This window comes from Panthera leo, chromosome D1 (genome assembly GCF_018350215.1).
Source record: "Panthera leo isolate Ple1 chromosome D1, P.leo_Ple1_pat1.1, whole genome shotgun sequence".
NCBI lineage: Eukaryota > Metazoa > Chordata > Mammalia > Carnivora > Felidae > Panthera > Panthera leo.
The window spans coordinates 6602480-6627856 of record NC_056688.1 but is presented as its reverse complement, the minus strand read 5'-3'; the positions used below and the strand labels follow the sequence as shown (position 1 = coordinate 6627856).

Here is a 25377-nt window from a genome sequence, read left to right as displayed (position 1 = left end):
GATTTTTAAATTGCACGTGTGCTTGTAACTTCAGGCCGCGGTACCTAAGGTGAATAAGGAAGAAAATGAGGACAAGAAAACTTCGATAGACTGAGTCCTTGGGTAGGTGCTCTTTTTTTTTTTTTTTTAATTTTTTTTTTAATGTTTATTTATTTTTGAGACAGAGAGAGACAGAGCATGAACGGGAGAGGGTCAGAGAGAGAGGGAGACACAGAATCTGAAGCAGGCTCCAGGCTCTGAGCTGTCAGCACAGAGCCCGACGCGGGGCTCGAACTCACGGACCGTGAGATCATGACCTGAGCCGAAGTCGGACGCTTAACCGACTGAGCCACCCAGGCGCCCCATGGGTAGGTGCTCTTAATGAGGTGATGCATGTGGCAGTGCACTACTTGGGTACAGAACCTGGATGGGCAGCAGAGAGATTGAGGTATGAGATTTGTGAGTTAGGAAGTAAGCGGAACCGTTTCTGGTGATGATATTTATGATGCGACTCTGGAGAGTAGGTACCTCAGGTGGTATAGATGAAAACTGTCCATAAAGAGGAGGCAGTCAAGAAAGTGAGAGGCCGGTGAGTTTGATGGCTTCATATAAATGCCCCTTGGCGTAGGCCAACATCATGTCAGAGTTTAAGTTAGCAGTAACAGGATTGTCGGAAGCTGAGGTCCACTTCTCTTCTGGTTCGGTCTTTCCTAGGGATAGATCTTAGTATGAGCTCAGGGAATAGCCCATTCAGTCATTCTTCCAGAAATATTATTTGTCTGACTTTGGATAAGTATTGTGAGTTCAAGGTCATTCTTAATGCCAGGTACCTGGGGTGTAGTTCAAGGTAGAGTCATAAATATTAATAGTGATCTGGGCTGGGGATAGGATTGACAGCTTCTTTTGAGGGCAGAAAAGTCTGGAAGGGCATGGAGTTAGGTCAATACTTTTGGGTATGGCCTAGATTCTCCTCAGGCAGCAGTTTGGAATTCATTCTAGCACAAAGATGCAAGGGTCTTTAGGACCCCAAAGTTCAATATAAGGAAGCATGACTTTAGGGACTTAACCTGGAAAATTTTTACATCAGATGAAACTACATGTCTGTCTCAACCGTTCACAATGAAGATACATGTCAGCAACTCAATGAGTTGTAAAAGTTTATAATTGACAAGCAAGTTAAACATTGGTATCTGTCTTTCACGGGTAAGAATTTATTGTTAAAACAGTTGACTTTTTAGAAGCATTTCTTGTCTGAAAATAGAGAGCAGAGTAGTTATAATAGAAACATTTAAAAGTGATTCACATTTAAGATGGTTAGTTTTTTGTTTGTTTTGTCTTATGTCTAGGGACTTGTAATCTACTGGCCGAAGAGCAGTATCATAAGGTACAAACTAAAAAACAGAGGGGCTGGAACATAGTTTATCTTTATTCCAGTGGAAATTGCTATCTGTTTTATCAAAAGGCCATTTCTACCAGTGAACAGGTTATTCACAAATGAAGAAATATAAATGGCCATTAAGCACTGAAAAAAATGCCCAACTTCACTAGTAATCAAAGAGATGAAAATTAAATCAATGATATGCAGTTTTTACCTATCAAATTGACAGTTTTGCTGAGGGTGACTAACCTGATGATCGATCACTTTAGTTTTCCCTTACCTCACTTTTCCCATCACTGGAAATTAAATGACTCAAACGTTAGGGTATAAATCATCACAGTGAATTTCAAGATCATTAAAGAAAGCAATGTTCTTGGAATCTCTAAACTGAGAACGTAGAAGCAAATTTTCCTCTAATTCCAGACCTAAAGCATTTAGAAAATTTTCTCTACACAAATGCTCAGAAATCAATATTATTGAGGCAGAGCAAAAAGAAAAAATTGGCTCTCTTCCAATTCTAAACCTTCTCAGATGCCATTTTTTCTCATTGGAAGTCCACCAAAGAGTGTTTGGGACCTATTCACCTGATCAGAGCCAAATGCTTGGGCTCTTTTTATTCCTTAAGAAAGGATGTAGCTTTTACTACATTTTCTGTCAGGCAACATTTCATTAGAATAGGCAGCCTGAAATGTAGCCTGCATTCTTCACTTATGCTTCCACGGAGTTGCTGCAAAAGAGTGCCCATTTATTTTTGTTAAATACACAGAGACCTAGTGAATTTTGTGTGTGTGTTTTGAAGATTTTATTTTTAAGTAATCTCTACACCGAGTGTAGGGCTCGAACTTACAGCCCTGAGATCAAGAGTCACACACTCCACCGACTGAGCCAGCTAGGTGCCCTGAGATCTAATGTGGTGTAAGAGTCATTGTTATGATCCTCCCTTAGTTAAATATATTGAACAGAATTTCCTCAGCATCCTAAAGATCTCAAGAAGAAAAAGAAAAAAGGTTTTTCGTTTCCTAAACCACCGTCTATGGTTCTCTTCAGATGATGGTGTCTGGCCAGTAGTTCTTTGACAGCTTGGATGGTCATGATTTCAGCCTTGTTTTCCAAGGCTTTCAGGGGGGGTCAATAGGGACTAAATATTATGTGGCCACCTGCTACCTGTGCCCCCAACCACATCCTGCCATACACACGTGCACGCTTTTCTTCTTCATCTCCATCCATGACCACCAGCATTGGGCTCTGCTCTTCAAATACACTTCCCACCACCTCCACACATGCCATCGTTAGAGCTGGAAGAGACCTGAAAGATTATCCAGTCTAGTGAAAGCCCATCGTCTTAAGTTTAATTTTTGTCAGAGCCTAACAATATATAGTGGCAGTTTCAGCTAAATCCCCTATGCAACAGAGAACAGCTTCCAAAGCATCTTCAGGCCAAGGTGCAAAAATTTCAAGAGACGCCCCCCCCCCCCAAAACTCCTATAGCCCTGTCTATGTGGAGAGTGTAAAGTCACGGGTTGTGGGTGATGAGACATGAGTTTTGCAGAGAGCTGGTGATGTGCTGTGAGCTTCTCCTCCCCTCCCCAAGGATGCCTGCCTCACCTCCAGTCCGGGGAAAGAGCCTCAACAGGACCACTCACAGAGTTCAATATGTGCTCCCAGCAGTTGGGGAATGTGTGTGTGTGTGTGTGTGTGTGTGTGTGTGTGTGTGTGTTTAATTAATGCTTATTCATTTTTGAGAGACGGAGACAGAGTGTGAATGAGGGAGGGGCAGAGAGAGAGGGAGACACAGAATCCAAAGCAGGATCCAGGCTGTGAGCTGTCAGCACAGAGCCTGACGTGGGGCTCAACTCACAAGCCATGAGACTATGACCTGAGCCCAAGTCGGAAGCTTAACCTACTAAGCCACCCAGGCACCCCAGTTGGGGAACGTGTTTTAACTACACCTGAGAAATCTAAAGAGGGAGGGGCTGGAGGATCAAAGCAGAGGTCTTGATGTGTTGGAACTAACCTGATTTCTCTACTTTGTTGGGAGGAAGGATGAGTAAGTGTCTTCTGTGGACCACAAGGAATCGTGCCTGTGAGAAGCCAGCGTGGAAATGTCCCCGTGTCCCCTGCTGCGGGTGCACCACTGGATGCCTGCGGACTGCGGAAGGGGCAGCCAGCACCGGTCAGAAGACAGAGGCTTGCGCCCACGTCAAGGGACTCGCAGCCGAAAGCTTTCTAGTGATGTGGGATTTGTGAAGACTGCACGAAGTCTGCCAAGCTGCCCAGGTTTTTTTAAAAAAAAAAAAAAAAAAAAAAAAAAAAAGCTGGTTTAAACTCTTCTCTGAGACCGGAGAGCATGATGGCCACATCGCCACCACAGTGCCCGTTAGGTATGAATTCTTCTGCTTTCCTTTCCTTTCTTTTCCATGTCCTCTGACCCTGGAACGGCCAAAACCCAGGGTTGGCAACATGAGGGAGGGGAAGCACTAGGTGGGGTGGAGAGCGGTCGCTGTCTTCCTCCTCCTCCCCAAGAGCAGGCTTCTGGCTGCAACAGGCCAGAGTTGGGGGTCAGGGATTGGAGACTATCCTCGAATTGACTGTGTGTTGTGTGGCCTGAAGAGAATAAGTGGACATTTTATTATCTAAGGACGCCCTGAAACTAACTGGTGTGACTTTTTACCTGGAGCTGGGAGACAAAGGGTGCCCCAGAGTGGCTGTAAGGGACCCAAGGGAGCAAAAAAGGGCCTCTCAGCCCTTGTATTGTGCAGCACCCCGTGCTGTGACCTTCGCTACGCATCCCACCAAAGCCTACAGAAGGCACGCTTCACTGCACACAGGTGCTAATTCAAGTAACACGCTACTGGGTGGCATGGTCTATCAACATCTCACCTTCTAACTGTCACAGCTCCCCACTCCTTCCCGAAAATCCAGGCCACACAATCCCAGATTCCTATCCTTGAATATTTATTGCGTACAATCCTTTCAGGTACAGATAGATCACAAAAACCAGCCGAGCTGTTTTAAGTAGAAAAGTATTTAGTGCAGGAATTCAGTGGTGGAAACTGCGGACAGGGCTGGAGGGCCGGGCCGTAGGTGGGGACGCCAGCGACGACGACTCCTAGAATAACACTGGCTCCTGGAGCTGCCATGTCTGCTCTAATCAAGATGCTGGGGGAGGGAGGAGGAATCAGCGATTGACTCCAGGACCATCCCCTCCCAACTTGGATACAGGGACCAGGGTGGCTGCCGCTAATCTGCTGGCTCCAGAGCCATTTTACACTCGATATATCCACAGCAGCAAAAAAAGGTGCCATACGTGTTATGTATTTTTTAAAAGTTTATTTATTTTTGAGAGAGACAGAGCATGAATGGGGGAGGGTCAGAGAGAGAGAGGGAGACACAGAATCGGAAACAGGCTCCAGGCTCTGAGCTGTCAGCACAGAGCCGGACTCGGGGCTCGAACTCACAAACTGTGAGATCATGACCCGAGCCGAAGTCGGACGCTCAACCGACTGAGCCACCCAGGCGCCCCAGATGCCACGCGTGTTACATACCCAGTGTCTCCTTGACTCAGTCCTGAATTCACGTGTCTGAACATGCAAGTGATTGATAAAACTGAAGTCTTCCAGAGACACGGGTGAATGTGATTTTAGCTTTCCATCCGCTACACAACCAGAGAGGCACATGAGATTAGGACACTCAGTGAGCCAATCCGCTGCACCTGCTCCACCATGGCTCTTTCTCACTTGATACACTTTTTGACTTGGTGGATTACATTCGCCAGCAGCTTCCCAAAAAAGGATGCATAGCCAGAATTTTTTGAGAAATTTCATGTCTAAAATGTCTTTATCTTCCTATTTACCTAACAGTTTGCCCTAGTGTTTAATGGTTGGAAATCATTTTCCATTAGAATTTTGAAGACATTTTGGTATTTTCTCCTGGGTTCCAGGGTTGTGGTTAAGAAGTCCATTGCCATTTTGATTCCTACATGTTTGTGCGGAAACGACTGGCTTTTTCCCCCTCTGATCCACTTTTCAGATCCTTTCTTTATGTGTGGTTTTATAAAATGTTACAGCGATGTGACTTTCTCTTTTGCTGTGGATTCCTTCATATGGATACTCTTGCTTTTCCATAACAGGATATTTTTGGTATTTGTTTTCAATTCGAGAATTTCCTTTTCTTCATTCCTTGATTCTCTTCCTAAAATGCCTTCCTCCTCTTCCCGAAATGCCTCAAAAGTTGGACGTATCTTTTGATTTTGGATATATCTTCTGATTTTCTTATTATCTCCCTTTCCCCATCTTTTTGCATCTTGGTTTCACTTCTTAGTAGATTCCCTCAACTTTATCTTTCAATCTTTCTGATGAATTTAAAATTTTTCCTACCAACCTTTAATTTCCAAAAAGTTTTTGTGGTTGTTGATGCTTTCTGATTATTTTCTTCTTATAGCATACTGTTCTTGTTTTGTAGATTCATCATTGTATTATCTCTCTGGTGATATTATTATCTTTAAAGCTTTATTTCAGTCCCAGCTTGGTCTTTTTTCTCTGACTTCATTTTATTCTGTTTAGTGGCTTGTTTCGGCTTCTGACTTTCCACACAAGGGTTCAGCTTCCTTAATTCTGCTAAGTCAGCTACCAACGGTTCCACTACTTTCATCTTCGGAAATTTGGTTGACACTCTTATCTGCTGACTGCTGTCGACTTTCCTTCTCTTTTGTCCTTGTGGGTTTACGTCTTCCTTTTTTGTTTTGTTTTGTTTTTAGTTCATCTGTTGACTATATCACTCCCTGGGGTTTTGGAAAGGAACAAAGATAAACACACATGTTCAATGCACTATATTTTAAAATGACTTTCATTTGATGTGTGAGGCATGAAGATCCAGGGGAGTGAGGTGCTGTGCCCAAGGTCCAAACACTAGTTTGTGGCAAAGCTAAGCTAGCCCTTAGTTCTTCTGATTTAAATTTAACGTTATTACCTATTTCTGTTCTACCATTCCTTCCCTCCTATCATGAGCACTTGCAACTCTCTGATACTCTTCCTATATTATTCATCCATTCATTTATTCATTCATGTCCTTCCCCAACCCATCTTCCATACTGTCTATATGCAATTGCTAGAATCTTGCCCAGCACAGATTAAACACTCAATATTTAATTATTCAATTAATAATGACAAGGTGGGTGACCCATACTGTAGATTTCCTCTCACTTAGGATTATGCTTTTAAGGAAGACAAACTCTTCTCCAGGTGATGGTTGATGAGAGGATTTTAGACATGTTGACTTGGGGTTTGGGAAGATAATATCTAACCTTCTCTCTTAAAAGGCAGAAGACAGGGTGATTGGCAGCATGGAATTTGAAGACAGAGGTAGCTTTCAGTCTTGAGTTCAAATTCTACTACTGCCTCACTTAAAACGTGCATAGCCTTTTCCTCCTTTTCAAAAGTCTCAGCACATAAGTAAATCTGAGTTTTAAATCCCCAGATCATTGTATTCTTTTAATTAATTCTTCCCCCCCCCCCCCCGCCATAATTGTTCTCCTCTTTTGGAGTTCTATGGTATCTGTTTTTGAAGAAAGAGGAATTTCTTCCTTTGTTTGCATGGGTAAGTGCTAACCATATTTTATAGAACTTGTGTGAGTCTACTCCCCACCCCCAGGCTAGAAAAATCATTTTTTATTGTCTTTTCCTAAATCTTCAGAGTATGCTCACTATCGTGCTTAACAATGCTTTGGTTTTTTATTAATACTAGACATACATTCTGACCTTTAGTGCTTTTGGCTGAAGATCACAGGAAGATAGTATAGCAAGTTATTACATTTTACTTCTAGCCCTTATTTCTAATTGGTCCATTACTTCTTGGTAACTTAATAAAGCTAAGAATAAAAATCCTTTCAGATTACTGAAGAATTCTTTTGTAGGTCATATAGAAATTATTATTGTGTTAAGGCTTTATTCTGGGAAATACCAGACTATGGCAGAGCTCCCAACAGGTTTCCCGAAAGGTTACATAGACTAAGAATCTGTCTCATTGGATTACTTTTGCCTTCCAAGTATTTGAATGTGTATAATCTTTCCTAAAACAATGAAGTGGTATACTTTCCTTCTGCTATTGCAACTTGGATGCACATGGAGGCAGTACAGTCTAATGGACAGATCCAAAGTTGACCGACCTGCTCTCACATCCGGGATCTGTTGTTGACCAGTAGTAGGATTATGCTCACCGGTGTGTGTTATTAAACCCATACCTTTGTATTTCCACACATAAAAGGTTGCTTTCTGAATTAACAGAAGAATATTGCACATTTGGAAGGGCTACATCAGTTCGATATCAGTGGGTAGTAACAAATCACTTCCGAGTGACAGACACAAATTTTTACTGTATGTTCTCTATACATCTCCATCTGGATGTCTTAGAGGCATTCCGAACACAAAAGTCCAACGTAGAATTCATTATTTCATTATTTCCCGTGTCAGACTTGCTCCTCTCCCTAGAGTCTTCAAGAGGAAAAAAAAAATCTTTTGTGCCTTGCAGTAGTCAGAAGCCGGAAGTTAGCCTCGAGTCCCCCTTCCCCTTCACACGGAAGTCCTATCAGCACTCAACTTTATAGACTGTACTTTCTAAATATGTTCACGCTCTGTTCCCTCCTTTCCATCCCTAGTTTAGGCTCCCTATTAGCTTTGCCCGGACTATGACACTTACCTCCTTACTAGCATTTCTGCCCTGTCCTATCCATCACACACATTAATGTCTCAACAGTCAGGACTTTCCTAAGCTTCCTGGTGTCACAAGGCTTCAGGAGGCATCGAGCTCTTGAAGGCATGTTCCTGCTGACCTTTCTGACCTTGCCTTTTACCACATCTTCATGTGCCCTCGGTGAGCCAGTCACACCTTGTGTTTGTAATTCTTCTTCCTTTTGCCTGCCACGTTCTGTTTCTTTGTCTACCAAACCTCTACTTTTTACGAAGCTGCCTTATTCAACTCAGTGAAACTATTCCTGATCTCGTTACCCTCTCAGTGCTGTCTCTTGCCTTTTGCATCAAGAACCTCCTCCGTTCTACCTTCCACGGAAACCACTATTGAACCCTCTCTGGAGACTTGATGTATCTGTTTAAGGGCCCAGACTGTGGAATCAGCAAATCTGGGTTTGAATGTATTATCTATTAACTGTGTGACTTTGAGCAATTTGTATAACCTCTCTCGACCTCGGTTTCTTGTTCTATAAAGTGGGGATAATAAAAACATGGTAAGCACATAATGATAATAATAATAAGCATTATTATTATGGCTTCATTTTACTTTATTTTAATTGGTGATTTATATGTCTGGTTTCCTGCATTGCCCGCGAGCATCTGAAGTCAGAATGTCCTTAACTAATTATTAAGCAACATTAACTAAGCACTTCTTATGTGCTTACATCCACTTACATATTTGTAGACAAACACTCCATCAGCCTTCGTCTCGCATAAGTGAGCAATATGCATTTAATTTGAAAACATTCCAACATTTATCCCTCTTGATCTGTCACAATTTCTCTTGGCATAATTCATGAAAAAGAGTTTTGGTTGGTATCATTCTTGCTTTTTCGTTATTCTTTAGTGAAATTTCTGTATCTTATTATTTGCCTGAGTAATATTGAGAGATAAACTTCTAAAATAATAATCATTGTCATCACTCCTATTACATATGTCTGTTTCTTGCACTGACATTAAATGTTTTGGCTTCCACAAAAGGCGGCCCTCTAAGTGAGGGCATTTGCTAGGTTGGTTCTGTTTTTTTCTACCTGCATTCTCTTCCTCAGGATATTTAGTTTCATTTCCTTGTCCAGCTGCCACTGCTAGGCCAGAGTTCCAGATCTCTTGTTCTAACAGTCTTTTCCACTTTTTTTTTTTTTTTTTACTTTTGAGTAGCTTGTGATCAGTCTTTTATTTTTTACTTTTTTGATGTTTATTTTCATTCATTTAAAATTTTTTTTAATGTTTATTTATTTTTGAGACAGAGAGAGACAGAGCATGAGCAGCAGAAGGGCAGAGAGAGAGGGAGACACAGAATTGGAAGCAGGCTCTAGGCTCCGAGCTGTCAACACAGAGCCCTATGTGGGGCTCGAACCCATGAACTATGAGATCATGACCTGAGCTGAAGTCAGTCGCTCAAACGACTGAGCCACTCAGGCACCCCTCTACCAGTCTTCTCCATGTATTTTAAACAGGCCCAGACATGACCCCCTGAAAACATAGCTATTCCTTGAAGCTTGAAAATCAAGCCCGTTCTCTTCTTCCTTTCTTAGTCTGGTCTTTTGTCTCTTCTTGCTAAGCAATCACCAACTTCTCTGGGTTCTAAGGACGCCTCCTTTGTTCTGGTCCTTCTTCTTTATTCCTATTACCACGATTCATGATCCACTGGACCCTGCTACAGAATCCACGCTGCCGTAATGACCTGCTAATGGCTCTCCCCGCATTCAACCCTTTATTTCTAATGTGTTCTACAGGAGCAGCCTTCTTAGTACTAGACTGCTCAAAAAGCCTCTTACGGACTGTCTCTACAGTGGAACTGAAACTGCTTGACCTCAGTTCAAGGCCCTTTCTAGTTTAACCCCAACCTACATTTCTCTCCTTGTCTTCTGTTTCATATCATGAACTCCCCTCTTTCAGCCAGGCTGTTTGCTCGTTCTTCCATGCTGAGACGCAATACTCTACTTTTTACCTTGATTCCAAATGCTCTCTTACTCATCACCTATCCTAGGTCCTAGGCATAATTTAAAGCCCAGGAAAAAAAGGGTGTTTTGTTTTTTTGAAGTTGTTTCTGATTGAGCCTGGTGCTGTCTAATCTAATTTTGAATCCCTTTAGAATTTATGGCATTTGACATATAGTACTTTACTTTGTCAGTTTTTATTGTACATGCTTTATTTCCCCTATATATTGCTAATTTCTTGATGCCAAGGACACATATACACATTAATATATATATTAATGTTTTGAGCCCAAGGACCATATACATTAAACCCAAAACGGGGACCTATAGTCTATGAAAATACGACAGTACTTGTGGGAAGACAGTACTGTGATTTGAATTTAGAGCACGTGTGACTTGTGGAAAATCCACCCAAATTTCAAATTTTATCAGTTTCTTTTATTAATGCATTTAAGTTTCTTTTCCAACAAACGCGTTTTTCAGGACGGTACAGGCACTGTTATTTGGCATATATGAGTTGAAAGTTTAACTCTTCTTTGTTTTATTTTATCTGATTTAATGGGGAAACAAGTAAATCAAAGCATGAAAATCAAATATATCAAACCTCAGAATAATCTTAGGTGATTTATTTTGACAAGTGTTTAAATTATTTAGCAATTCTGAATTCATTTGGTTTTAATTATTTATAACAACACATTAGTAAATGTTTTGAAGAGTGTTTTGTAAAAGTAGGCAGCATCTCAGTAAATATCACAATAACCCTGCCATTTAATTTTTGCTGACAAGTGGGTTGGGCCTATGAGGATAATTTTAAGAGACATTTAGGGGACACTGTTTCTGCAGCTAATACAGGATGGCACTATACTTACCCTTTCAGTTCTTTGTGCTGCTATATAGTTTTTCAATACTTTTCAAAAACTGTCAGCAGTTCAATAAGACTTTTAGTTCATTCTTGAGCTTAAAATATCATTTTTATGTGCTCAATGGTATATGCCTAAATTTCTCAAGTGCTTACCTACTTACTTTTTAACAGCAGCACTTTTCAATGATGTTCCATTACATCCTAAATGTCCCAACCTCTTCTCTTTCTACTTCTGCTTGGAAATTTTTCAAAAGCACATCAGTATTTGAATAATAATGCAATAATCTACAGTGTAGATTTTACATGGAATAACTCCATGTAATGGACCTATTCATTTTGCCCCTTAATTATTTTCCTTTGACGTTTTCAATAAAATCACTTAGAATGAGATTAGTGTAAAGAGGGCATCTCCCAAATTTGTTGGCTTTGAAAGCAAGACCAGGAAGAATCAGTGCATTAATTATGTAACTCCTGCAGTGGGTACCACCCACAGGAGTATCCACTTTAAGACTTGTATTGCTAATAAACACTGAGCTTAGTGTTTATAATCCCAGTGCTCGTAAATTACCCAGAAAGTTACAACCTTCCACACTATCCAAGATAGAGAGACATTGTGTGTCACAGATATAAATATTCCACTTACTAGTGAGGTGGAATCATATCTTTGTAAATATTTCAGAAAGCATCTCTAACTGATAAATACATTAAAAGAATTGACAGTAGCTAGGCTGTTACAAGATGTCTGTGGTCAAGATTTGAGAGGTAGGTGTGAGGCAGAAGCCATCTGTCTGTTTCTTCTGCTGTTCAGCATGGGTAGCGATGACGTGGGGTTCTTTCTGCAACAACAGTCCAGTGTCCAGGTGCTCGCTATTGGCAAATAGAGGAGAGGGTCACTATACTCATTGGGATGATTGATCTTGACCATCCAGGAGAAATAGGTCTCCTGCTATACAAGGGGACAAAGAGTTTTTCTGGAATCTTGGGAACCTTTTGGTTTGCCTCTTATGTGCCAAGCCAGAAAAGTTCATGGAAAACTTAGCTTCCCGATGCAGGCAGGACTCCTCAGGAAATAAACAACAATAAATAAACGTGTCCTTTAGTGTTTCTGTTTTCCTGCTCAGGGCTTTCTCTGACATCAGGGAAGTTTGCTCAAGCCATGCGTGGGGTTCCCTACACGGAGAGGAGTTAGTGCCCAGGGGCAACTCTCTGCCATCAGGGATTGGAGTTGGATAGATTCCCACCTCCGTCCTTGAGAGGGCATAACTCGGAGTTGCATGGAATCTGTTCCGCACAGAAGTCCCAGTGGGATCGGCAGCCGTTGCCCACGTGATAACCGGCCCCACAACCAGTTCTGCTCTCTTTCCCCTTTCCTATCTCATCCCAATCTTCAGCCTTCCTCTGGGAGGTCACCTCCCAAACAAACAGGTGCATTAAGCCCTCGTCTTGGGCTAATATGCATATACTTGAACCAATTTCCTTTATGTTTTTCCTCTTCCTTTTTCCTTGTATTTGTATGGGTGTGTTGGTGGTTAACTTGATAGTTTAGTCCACCTGTTACAGAACATGGTTCTGTGGACTGAATGAGAAGAGGAGCAAACACTACCCAGAGGTGCAGGCGATGATTCTTTGGAATTTGCATTTACCCTTCTTGTGAGAGACCGTGCATGTCTGAAGGTAACTGCATCGCATGAGGCAGGAACAGGGTGTTTTGCTCTCGCCATTGTTTAGAACTTTAAATATGGAGGTGCCTGGGTGGCTCAGTCGGTTGAGCATCCTCAGCTCAGGTGATGATCTTGCGGTTCGTGGGTTCAAGCCCCATGTAGGAATCTGTGCTGACAGCTCAGAGCCTGGAGCCCACTTTGGATTATGTCTCCCTCTCTGCCCCTCCCCTGCTCACTGTCTGTCTCTCTCTCAAAAATAAACAAACATTAAAAATTAAACAATTTAAAAAAAAGTTTAAGTATGGGTACAAATGTCCATAGAGATTGAGTAGCCAAAGGTCTGAATTATGGGGGACATAATTCATAATTTAGCCTCCATTCCCAAGTCTCCCTACTCTGCCTTTTTATACTGCAGAGTCTGAAAAGTTACCAACTGTTGGGATACTTTCCACGAATTAGATACATTTGTTATGAATTAGAGGTGGAAGTGAGGTCAAGGCCATCTGCCTGTCACTTCTAGTATTTTCTACCAGCTCCTAGAGTCGCAGGGGTGTTTTTTTCTCAGTGTCCAATTTCTAGCTGTGCAGATAGCAGGAGGCCAGGCATGGGGTGTCTGACAGGCACGCAAGAGCTCACAAGGACCATGTGCAGCACCAGTGACTTCCTGACCCTGACCCATAGTATGTTCTAGAGGCAGGAAAGTGTTTCCACTTCCCTGGCTGTAGCCAAGGTGTGGCTCCTCTGCTGGGCTAGTTCTGTGTTCTTCCTAGAAGTCACCCCTGGACATCAGGCTAGAGTCTGCTTCTCCAGGCATTCCAAACATTTTTTGTAAGCACCTGATTCCAATTCCCTGATTTATATCCTTTTATGTTTATAAGGCATTGTTTTTTTTTTTTTTTAACGTTTATTTATTTTTAAGAGAGAGACAGAGCTCAAGCCAGGGAGGGGCAGAGAGAAAGAGAGACCCAGAATCTGAAGCAGGCTCCAGGCTCTGAGCTATCTGCCCAGAATCCAATATGGGGCTCGAACCCATAAACCATGGGATCATGACCTGAGCAGATGTCGGATGCTCAACTGACAGAGCCACCCAGGCGCCCCTTGGGGGGAATCTGTTCTAGACTCTCTCTTGCTTCTGGTGGTTTCCAGCAATCCTGGGAGCTCCTTGTTCTGCAGCTGTTACTCTGATCTCACCTTCCTCATCACACGGCCTTCTCTATCTATATTCCTCTGTCTCTGTGTCCACATTGCCCTCATAAGGGATGTTGGTCATTGAGTTAGGATCCAGCCTAATTCTGTATGACTTCAACCTACTTATCACATCTTCAAAGATCCCATTTCCAGTAAGGTCACATTCACAGGTACAGGAATTAGGACTTCCATATACCTTTTTGGGAAACACAATTCAAACCTTAACACCAAAAGTAACCACTATTCTGATTCCTATCGTAATGGATTAGTTTTGGGCAGCTGGGTGGCTCAGTCCATGAAGCATCCAACTCTTGATTTTAGCTCAGGTCATGATCTCACAGGTCGTGAGTGGAGCCCTGCATCAGTGCAGAGCCTGCTTGGGACTCTCTCTCTCCCTCTTGCTCTGCCCACTCCCTCACGCGCGCGCTCTCTCTCTCTCTCTCTCTCTCAAAATAAATAAGTAAACATAATAGATTAGTTTTACCTTCTTGAGCTTCTTGAAACTCATATAAATGGAAGCACGGAGTAGTTCTGACTTTTTTCACTCAATATATGTCTGTAGAGTCACCATCCCATGTTTCACATGTCATTACTTGGTGTTTTTCCCAACACACTATAGTATTCCATTGTGGAAATTTATCTGCCCTACTGCCGATAAACATTCAGGTACTTTTGAGTTTGGGGCTCACTAAAACCTGATTTTGCCCACAGAACTCTTCTGACACCAAGTGTGCAGATTTTTCACACCAACAACCAATTCTCCCACCCTCTGGGTGCCAACTGGGTGTCCTACAACTCAGCTCAATTCTGTAACTAAGTACCTAGCATTATTACTACAGACCCCACAGGTTAAAGGCTCAGCCTTACACGACTGCCTCTACTTGAGATGCCAGTTGCAAACCTGGGCCCCCCGTGCTTCTGACCAGCCAGCTAGCAAGTCAGAGGGCTCCCCTGACCTCCTTCTCAGGTTTGATAATTTGCTTAAAGGACTCACAGAGCTCAGGAAAATAGGTTACTTACCTTTTATTTATTTATTTATTTATTTATTTATTTATTTATTTATTTATATTGTTACCTACTTATCTACTTGTTTTACAGGATAAGACTCAGGAACAGTCCAAAGGAGGAGATGCATAGACAAGATGTGGGGGGTAAGTAGGTAACAGAGCCTCCATGCTCTCTCTGGGAACACTACCCTCCAGCACTTCCTGTGTTCATCAACCCAGAGCTCTCTGAACCTTATCGGTTAATGTTTTTATGGAGGTTCCATTATGGAGGTGCAGTTGATGAAATCACCGGGTGGTTCACAATGAACTGAATTCTAGCTCAGAGACAGAGAGAATCCTCTCTCCTTCCTGGAGGTCAGGGGGTGGAGCTAAAAGTCCCACCCTCCTAATCACATGGCTGGTTTTTTTTCGGTGACCAGACCCCAATCTCGAAGACTCATCACACTGGCATAAACTCAGATATGGTTCAAAGGGGCTTATTATGCATAACAGAAGATGCTTCTCTTACCCCTCTCCCTCAGGAAATCCCAAGGGTTTTAGGAGCTCTATGCCAGGAGCAGGGACCAAATATGTTTTTCTTATTATGTCACAACACCACAGGGGTAATATTGATAAAGACGCTATGAGCATTCTTGTATATCTCGCTTATGCAAATACGTATTTTCTTTTTGGTACACACCCAGAGCGGGATTGCAGGATCTTGGGGAAGCCTATGTGCAGCCTCAGCAGGTCTATGGTTTAATGAAGTGATTGCATTTTTTACGTTCTCACCAGAAGTCTGTAACAGTAACAGAAATTCTGCATCCTCATCAATATTTGGTATTGTCGTCTTAAAAAATTAGCACTTCTTTTGTTTTAAATGTTTACTTCCTTTTGAGGTAGAGTCAGAGCGTGAGTAGGGGAGGGGCAGAGAGAAAGACACAGAATCTCAAGCAGGCTCCAGACTCTGAGCTGTTGGCACAGAGCCCAATGTGGGGCTCAAACTCGTGAACCGTGCGATCGTTACCTGAGCCAAAGTCTGACACTTAATTGACCGAGCCACCCAGGTGCCCCCCAAAAGTAGCCCTTCTGTTATGTAGTGGAATGTTATTGCATTTCCTTGGTGACCATTTGGATATCCTATCTTGTGAAGTGCATGTAAATATATTTTGCCTAATTTTTACTTAGGTTGTCTTTTTCTTCATTTGTAGTTTTTATGTATTGTGGGTATGAGGTCTTTGTCAGATATATGGATTGTAAATATCTTCTCCAAGTCTGTTGCTAGTTTGTGTATTTTCTTCTTCTTCTTAAAATATCTTCATGGTTCAAAATTTTATGTTATAGATTAAGTAGATGCAGAGTTCCATTTCAGGCAATTTTGTCAATTAGATACTCTGAATGACCCTATAAACTAAACAGATAAAACATAAAGAATATAAACTCATTTAAAACCCATTGCAGGACTGGTAGTTTTGAGGGAAACTCAGAGATCCTGGGAACTAGGAATATGCTAAAGTCCATTTTTGCCCGGAAGGTTCCTGCTAAACCCTGAAGATTTAAGTATAAATATTAAAGTTTAAGGCATGCTTAAGGTGAGGGGCCTAGTAATAAACCTTCTCAATGAAGCTGGAGGCTCAGAGAACTATACTTGAAGTATAAGGGTAAATGAAAAATAAACTCCATTCTGCAGAAGAGATCAGAGAAGACTGTTCTGTTCTGAAGTTGAGAAAATATTCTTTGAACAAGCTGGCCCTTATGAGTTATGTGGTTCTAACTCATGCTGTGTGTTTCAAAAAATTCCCTCCAGTATAGGATATAATTAACATAGTCCCAGGGGTGCCTGGGGGGCTCATTTAGTTAAGTGTCCAACTGAAACTTGGCTCACGGTTGTGAGCTTGAGCCCTGAGTTGGGCCTCTCCTGACAACGTGGAGCCTGCTTTGGATTCTCTCTCTCTCCACTCCCTCCTCTCTGCCCCTCATCTGCTCACACACACTCTCTCTCTCTCTCTCAAAATAAATACATAAACATTAAAAAAATAAAGTAGTCCCAATTTGGGGGTACCTGGGTGGCTCAGTTGGTTAAGTGTCCGACTCTTGATCTCAGCTCAGGTCTTGAACTCAGGGTTGTGAGTTCAGGTCTAGCATTGGGCTCTGCACTGAGCCTGGAGCCTACTTAAAAACAAACAAAGAAACAAACAAACAAACAAACGAATAAAGTGGTCCCAGTGTGGCAGCTCCCCCAGATAGAATTAACTCATCTTTGAGAGAAGTCAGCTCCAATCTCGATGTCAACATATTCGTAGGTAATATTTCAAAGAAAAGAACAGTTCAGGGTGCCTGGGTAGCTCAGTCAGTTGAGCATCTGACTTTGGCTCAGGTCATGATCTCATGGTTCATGAGTTCGAGCCCCAAGTTGGGGTCTGTGCTGACAGCTCAAAGCCTGGAGCCTGCTTAAGATTCTGTGTCTCCCTCTCTTTCTGCCCCTTCTCCGCTCACACTCTGTCTGTCTGCTGTCTCTCTCTCTCAAAAATAAATAAACATCAAAAAACTTAAAAAAAAAAAAGAACAGTTCAAGAGAAATAATGCCTCCTCAGTGAGAAAAGAGAATTAATGAACAGCATAAATAGGCCTATAAAATTTTCAGCTTTTGGAAGTTTTAACACAGAATATAAAATAACTTTGTTTAAAGAAATAAAAGTGAAAAAAAAATAAAAGTAAAGCTTAAAAATATGAGTACAAAACAAGTAGATTTGCAAAATAACCTCCAGAAATAACTGAAAAGAAAATCTCAAAATTGGTTTAATCACCATTAGACACAATTAAAAAAAGAATTTACATTATTGAAGGTAGACTTGAAATCATTATCCAGAACAAATTCAGAGAGAAAAATAATGGAAAATATGAAAGGAACTGAGGAATGTGGAGGAGAGAATAAGGGTGTCTGATCTATGTCTAAAAGGAGACCCTGAAGAAGATAGTAGAGAGACCAGGGAAAGGGCAATATGAATTTAATGGCTGAATATTTCCCTAATTATTAAAAGATATCTTAAAGTCTGGGAAGCCCAACAAAGCCAAACAAATCCCAAGCAACATATCAACATCGAGACACATCTTAGTGAAATATACAACCCCAAAAAAGAGAAGGCAGTAAAAAGTCACAGAAAAAGAGTCAAGTCACCTACAGAGAAAAGGTAATTGGATAGTTGGTTGACTTTCAGTTGCAACAGCGTAAACAGGAAAAATACATTCAAAGTGGCAAGAGAAGGTATTAGTCAATCTAAAGTTCTATACCCTCAAAACCAATTTAAAAGCAAAGAAGGTACAATTAAGATATTTTTACACAGTCAAAAAAGAGAGACTTTACCATCAAAAGGCACTATCTAGGGGCACCCCAGTGCCTCATTTGGTTAAGTGTCTGACTTCAGCTCAGGTCGTGATCTCATGGTTCGTGAATTCCAGCCCCGCATTGGGCTCTGCGCTGACAGCGCAGAGCCTGCTTGGGAGTCTGTCTCCCCCTCTGTCTACCCCTCTCCCATTTGCACACACACACACACACACACATACACACACTCACTCAAAATAAATAAATACAAGAAAAATAAGTCACCCTCTAAAAGAAGTTCTTGATGGAAGATTTGGGTACATAATTTTTGGGTCTCAATGCAGAGCCCTGAAAATGCAGGGCCCCTTGTTAAAAAATTATTAAGAATTCAAAATGGCGGCGGCAGAGTATTAAGTCAAGCATGGGGCCCTTCAGAGCAGGGACCAGTATGGGACTTCACAGGCCACACACCCATTAATCTGGTCCTAAGTATGTCTAAACAATCAATGACTGTATAAAACATGAATAAATTTATCTACCTTGTAGGGAAGAAAAAGCAAGTTAGAATTAAATTACTAGACAATAGCATATAAGTTGGAGAAATTATTGAAGTATTCTAAGATTCTTGTATTGTTTAGAAACAGGATTAACACTGATAATTTCAAACTTTGTTAAGTTTGCACATTAGAATAGCTAGGGCAACCATAAAAGAATAGACATAGTTCTATAATTTACAAAAGGAGGCAAGAAAGAGGGAAAAAAAGTACCATTGAGTGAGACAAGTTGAAAACACATAGTAATTTGGTATAAATAAATCTGAATATTCCATTAATCATTCCTTGTGTAAATATATTAAACTCTGATGAAAAGACAAAGATGATCAGATTGAAAAACAAAACGAAATCCAGCTATATGCTATTTCAAGAGATGTATACAAATCATTGTTATACAGACATATTATTGAAAGACAAAGTGGGAAAACAAAATACCCTAGGACAACACTAACTGAAAGGAACTTGGAAAAGCCATATTAGTAGGAAAAATTGACTTTAACACAAAAAGTTATCTGTTTACTACAAATAACTAGTGTTCTTTCATAATGATAAAACCTTTGATTCACTAGAGATATATAACAATTTAATGCTACTACATGCCTATTAACAACAATTGAAAACATATGAGTCAAATATTGACAAATCTGCAAGGAGAAACTGACAAAGCCCCCATTCGAGAGGGATCATTTAACGCATTGGTTCTCAAACTTTAGTATGCCTCAGAACCTGTGGAAGTCTTGTTAAAGCAGATTGCTGGGCCCATCTCTGGGGCTTCTGATTCAATAGGTTGGGCATAGAATCTGAGAATTTCCACCTCTAATAAGTTCTCACATGCTGCTGCTGTTTCTGGTTTGGGAACCATATTTTGAGAATCACTGGTTTAGCAAATTTAGCAAGTTTCAATGATTGATATATCAAACCGACAAAAAATTAGCAGGAGACGGAATATTTGAAGAGCACCATTATTAAGCTCGATCTAACAGACAGGTTAGAACATTAGAGAATACACATTTTAAACACACATGAAACAGGGGTGCCTGGGTGCCTCAGTCGGTTGGGTGTCTGATTTCGGCTCAGGTCATGATCTCACACTCTGTGAGTTTGAGCCCCGCGTCGGGCTCTGTGCTGACAACTCAGAGCCTGGAGCCTGCTTCAGATTCTGTGTCTCCCCTCTCTCTGCCCCTCCCCTGCTCATGCTCTGTCTCTCTCTCTCTCAAAAATAAAAAAAATAAAACATTAAACACACATTAAACATTAATGAAAACTGACTATTTACTAGGTCTCAAAGTTAGTTTTGGCAAATTTCAAAGTATTGGTTTCATATAGGGTATGTTATCATGCAATTAAGTTTGAAATAAATTGCAGGAGAAGAACTGAAATGTCTTATGCTTGGAAATGATGGGATGTCTTAAACTCATAGTCAAAGAAGAAATCATAATGGAAATTGGAAAATCCGAGTGAATGATAGCAAAACTATCATCAAGTTGTGAGATGCAGCTCACAATTAATGCACTTTAGCATACAATTTAAGGAGTTAGGGAAAATGAGGGAAAACCCCAAATAATGTAGAAGGAAGGAAATGATATAGATAGAAACAAAAATTAGTGAAGTAGAAATCAAACGAAATAGGTAGTGAGAGGGGCACTGAGACTAATACATTAAAATTTGTGGAAGATGAGGGTGCCTGGGTGGCTCAGTCAATCTCACAGTTTGTGAGTTTGAGCCCCGAGTTGGGCTCTGTGCTGACAGCTCGGAGCCTGGAGCCTGCTTCAGATTCTGTATCTCCCTCTCTCTCTGCCTCTCCCCTCTTCCTGCTCTGTCTCTCTTTCTTAAAGTAAATAAACATTAAAAAATTTTTTAAATAAATAAGGTTTGGGGAAATGTATATGACAAAATAAAAAGAAATCTTTTTGGAGAAACTTACTCGAATGCCTTATGGGTTAGCCTCATTTGTTGAGCTGTACCCTGATTATTGAGGCACTTGGGGCTGTTCCTACTAGAAGAGCAGGGCATTCTTTGGGGCATTCTTTAATTAGTAATTAAATAAACAAGCCTATTTCAGATACTTTCTGAATTAGTTTGCTAGGGCTGCCACACACTAGGGGGCATAAACAACAGAAATGCGTTTTCTTAGTTTTAGAGGCCAGCAGTCCAGGATCAAGGGATCAGCAGGTTTGGTTTCTCAGGCATCTCTACTTGGCTTGTAGATGGCCGTCTTCTCCCTGTATCCTCACATGGTCTTCCCTCTGTAACTGTCTGTGTCCTAATCTCCTCTTCTTTAAGGACACCAGTCATACTGGATTAGCCTATCCTAATGACATCATTTTATTTAATTTCGTTTTGAATGATCTGACCTCCAAATACTGTCATGTCCTGGGGTTTAGGGAGTTAGGACTTTAGCATATGCATTTTGGTGGGAGACAATTCAGCCCAAAACACCCTGCCCTCTGGCATGTCCTTCTCACATGCAGTATATATTTACCCTAGCTTCAGAAGTCTTAACCCTTTCCAGCCTGAATTTTGAGTCTACAATCTCATCTAAATTTCATCTTACTCAAGAATGGGTGAGATTCAGGGTATGGCTCCCCCTGAGGCAAAATTCCTCTTCAGCTGTGAATCTGTGCGATGAGACAAATTATCTACTTCCCAAATACAGTGGTGGGACAGGCATAGGACAGACATCCCCCTTCCAAAAGGGAGAAATCAGAAATAAGAAAGGGGTCACTGGTGCCAAGTAAGTCAGAACACTAGCATGGCAAATCCATCTGATTTTAAGCCTCGAGAATAATGCTCTTTGGCTTGAGGCCCTGTCATTGGTTCCAACCAGGGTGGTCTTGCCTTCTGGTTTACCAGGGTGGTGGCCCTGCACCCTTGGTTCTGCTTGGCAGGATACATTGGAGAACACAATTTAGTCATAAACATTTCTATGATTAAAGAAAAAAAAAAGTACCCCAGGGCGCCTGGTGGCTCAGTCCGTTAAGTGTCCAACTCTTGGTTTCAACTCAGGTCATGATCTCACAGTTTCATGGGATGGAGCCCTGCTCCAGGTTCTGCGCTGACAGCTTAGAGCCTGTTTGGGATTCTCTCTCGCTCCCTCTCTCTGCCCCTCCCTCACTCATGCTGTCTCTGACTCTCTCACAATAAATAAATAAACTTTAAAAAAATGTACCCGTTAAATTTGATAAGAGACTGGGAGACAGTGGATTAATTTACCTCAGGGAATTCTTCTCTAAATAGGTCACACTGGACCTGACACCACGCTGAGATTATGGTCTAATAATCTAGAGGCAGATTATTTTAGGCGGAGGAAACGAGACCAATTTGGAGTTAGAGGAATAGAAAGCACAGTCTGGTGCAAGTTGAAGACGTGTGCAGATGCATTGTGAACCAGAGCACGAAACCTAAATTTTATTCTGAATAAAACAGGCAGCAGTGAAGGCTTATAAGCAGGACAGTGACCTAATTTCATAGGCATTTTGAGTAACGATTGTACAGAGACAAGAACAGAATATGTAAAATGACAGAGGAGTCTAGCGCCGTGGTCTAGGCTGGAGATTTTGGTAGTCCATCCTACGGTGGTGGAGACAGAGAAGAGTGAGTGGGTTCAAGATGTTTTTTGGAAGTGGAAGTAAAAGATTTGCTCTTGGATTGCATGGGGAGGATGAGAGAAAAGGAGGAATCAAGTATGACCCCTCAATTTCTCAGCTTGAGAACTGATACATTGAGATGCTAAATCCTGGGATTGGAGTGAATGGCAAAGAAAACAGGAAACGGGGAAAGAAGGGTTTTGTCTGGGCCGTGTTCTAGACGTCTTTAAGCTTTCCTAGTGGCAATCTCAAGTACACAGTCATATGTATGAATTGCACCTTGGGGGGATCCCACACTGGAGATAAAGAGTTTGGGAGTCATCAGCCTATGGGTCGTATTTGAAACCATGGAACTAGACAGTAAGAAATAGCGAGGGGTAATTACAAACTTTCAGTTTCTCCAGATGATTTTCCCTTTCTTTTTTATATTTTGTTGCTGTTGTTCAACTCCACGTCTGTTTCCTTTTCGTTAATCCTTAACTCCTTATTTCAGAGGTTGGGTGATCTCAGGAAAAAGGGCAGTAGCACCTGGAAGAGGTGAAGGGAAGAGAAATCTTCTGGTACGGAGCAGAAAAGAGGGCATGACGTAGGGGCTGGCTGACACTTAGAAATAATCCTGAAAAGATGCTCCTATTTCAAAGCCTCCTCTCCTTGCCTGGATGATAAAGTCCTCTGTTGTGTACAGATCTTCTGTATTGAATTTTAGACAATTTGAGGGCAAGACCAAGTGTCATTTATTATTACATTTCCCTTGCCTCCTACATGGCTCCCTGATTATAGCAGATGTTCTAAAAATGTTTGTGGAGGGAAAGAAGGAAACACAGAAGAAAAGGTAAAAGTAGTTTTCATGTCTCGAATAATGCTGATCATATCGAGAACTGTGGTGTGCACATAATTTGCATTCAACCAATACCTGGTTGATTGATTTACAATATTCTCTATAATAAGATAATGGTTTTAATGTGAATTCTTCAAACTTGCCGTCTAAGCACACAGCATTATTGATTCACTCTGTTTAATGATAAATAATTCTGACATTTTTGTTTCGGGCAGCTTGTGTACTCCCGGCCGTTCAAATCGAAGATAGCTTGACAGCAATCTTCTTAGAACACCTGTGAAAGAGAAAATAAAGGAGGCTTAGCTCGAATAAGACACTCTTTGTCTTTGTGGGCCTCAAGTATAGTGGCAATAGACATATTTAATAGGATGCTAGAAACGGGATCTTTTTAAAAAATTTATTTATTTATTTTTGAGACAGAGAGAGACAGAGCGTGAGCAGGGGAGGGGCAGAGCGAGAGGGAGACACAGAATCCGAAGCAGGCACAGAGCCCAGCACGGGGCTCGAACTCACGGACTGTGAGGTCATGACCTGAGCTGAAGTCGGATGCTTAACCGGCTGAGCCACCCAAGTGCCCCAACAGGATCTTTAAGGGTTTTTCCCCCCTCCAGCTTTATTGAGGTATAATTGACAAATAACACTGTGTAAGTTTAAGGTGTATGATATGATGATTTGACGTCCACATACATAGTAAAGTGATTATGACATTAAGGTTAGTTAACATATCCATCACTTGGCGTAGTTATTTCCTTTTTTGTTTTGTGTGTGTGTGGGGGGGGGTAGTGAGAACATTTAAGATCTGTTGTCTTAGCAGATTTCAAGTTGACAATTCAGTATGGTTAACTGCTGTCACCATGCTGTACATTAGGTCCCCAGAACTTATTCATCTCATAAGTGAAAGTTAGTAGTCTGATGGGCACCTGGGTGGCTCAGTCGGTTAAGCGTCCAACTTTGGCTCAGGTTTCTGATCTCGCAGTTCATGAGTTCGAGCCCCACCTCGGGCCCTGTGCTGGCAGCTCAGAGCCTGGAGCCTGGAGCCTGCTTCAGATTCTGTGTCTCCCTCTCTCTCTGCCCCTTCCCCGCTCATGCTCTGTCTCTCTGTCTCTCAAAAGTAAATAAATGTTAAAAAATTTTTAAAAATTAAAAAAAAAAGTTGTAGTCTGGCCAACATCTCCCCGTTTCCCTAACCCTGAAGCCCCTGGTAACCACCATTCTACTCTGTTTCTTAGGAGTTCACCTTTTTTAGATTCCACATACAAGTGAGGTAGGCAATATTTGTCTTTTTCTGACTTATTTCACTTAGCACAATGCCCTCAAGGTTCATCCATGTTGTTGCAAATGGCAGGATTTCCTTTGTTATAGATGAATAATATTCCGTATTTTTTTTTAATTTTTTTTAACGTTTATTTATTTTTGAGACAGAGAGAGACAGAGCATGAACGGGGGCGGGTCAGAGAGAGGGAGACACAGAATCTGAAACAGGCTCCAGGCTCCGAGCAGTCAGCACAAAGCCGGACGCGGGGCTCGAACTGGACGGCGAGATCGTGACCTGAGCCGAAGTCGGACGCTTAACTGACTGAGCCACCCAGGCGCCCCTATTCCATTGAATTAAAATAAGCTTTTTTATATAAGGGCTTTAAGAGGAAGTTAAATACATATTACATTTGAAAAGTTCCCATTTACATTTTATTAAATGACTTTACCTTAAACATTGGTTCTGGATTCAAAGATTTTTATTTATTTTTATTTTTATTTTTTTAAGTAATCTCTACACCCAATGTGGGGCTTGAACCCACAAACCCTGAGATCAAGAGTTGCATGCTCCACCAACTGAGCCAGTCAGGCACCCCAAGGATTCAAAGATTTTTTTTGTTGTTTATTTTTTAATTTTGAGAATGAGAGACAGAGCGTGAGCAGGGGAGGGGAAGAGAGCGAGGGAGACACTGAATCGGAAGCAGGCTCCAGGCTCCTAGCTGTCAGCACAGAGTCTGACTCAGGGCTTGAACTCACGAGCTATGAGATCATGACCTGAGCCAAAGTTGGACACTTAAGCGACTGAGCCACCCAGGCGCCCCTTGATTCAAAGATTTGTAAGAAATGTGTATTTGTTTGTTTGTTTACAGGTGAGGAGGGGCAGAGAGAGAGAGAATCTACTGAGTTTGGGGTTCAATCCCGTGAATCTCAGTATCATGACCTGAGCTGAAATCAAGAGCTGGGCATTTTACCAACTGAGCCACCCAGGTGGTCCATCTGATTTGTTTCTTAATTTCCACATATGAGTGAAATCATATGGTATTTGTCTTTCTCTGCTGGACTTATTTCGCTTAGCATAATGCACT

General features: G+C 41.5%; 1 protein-coding gene across 2 annotated transcripts in view; it reads left to right on the top strand.

The window, feature by feature from the left end:
* SLC35F2 (solute carrier family 35 member F2) overlaps positions 1 to 25377 on the top strand; it is a 101466-nt gene that overhangs the window by 9432 nt on the left and 66657 nt on the right. For both annotated transcript variants that reach the window (XM_042907342.1, XM_042907341.1), the window contains exons 2-3: positions 3400 to 3738; positions 14850 to 14902. The gene's annotated coding sequence lies outside the window, so the exon portion shown is untranslated. The remainder of the gene's footprint in view (positions 1 to 3399; positions 3739 to 14849; positions 14903 to 25377) is intronic.